Raw genomic sequence first — 226 nt, forward strand, 5'->3', positions numbered from 1 at the left:
TATATATATATATATATATATATAATATATTTATCTTATATATATGTTCTTAGTATATAAACATTTATAGAAATAAATAATAATAATAATAACAATATAAATGTAACAAAATATAAACGCAGAAGTATATAGACAAATCTATATACACATATATAAACATCATCATCAGTAGCAGCAGCAGCAGCAGCAGTAGCAGCAGCAGCAGCAGCAGAACGGAGACACCAGA

The sequence above is a fragment of the Eimeria mitis genome, genomic scaffold (assembly GCF_000499745.2).
Source record: "Eimeria mitis Houghton genomic scaffold, Emh_scaff3628, whole genome shotgun sequence".
NCBI lineage: Eukaryota > Apicomplexa > Conoidasida > Eucoccidiorida > Eimeriidae > Eimeria > Eimeria mitis.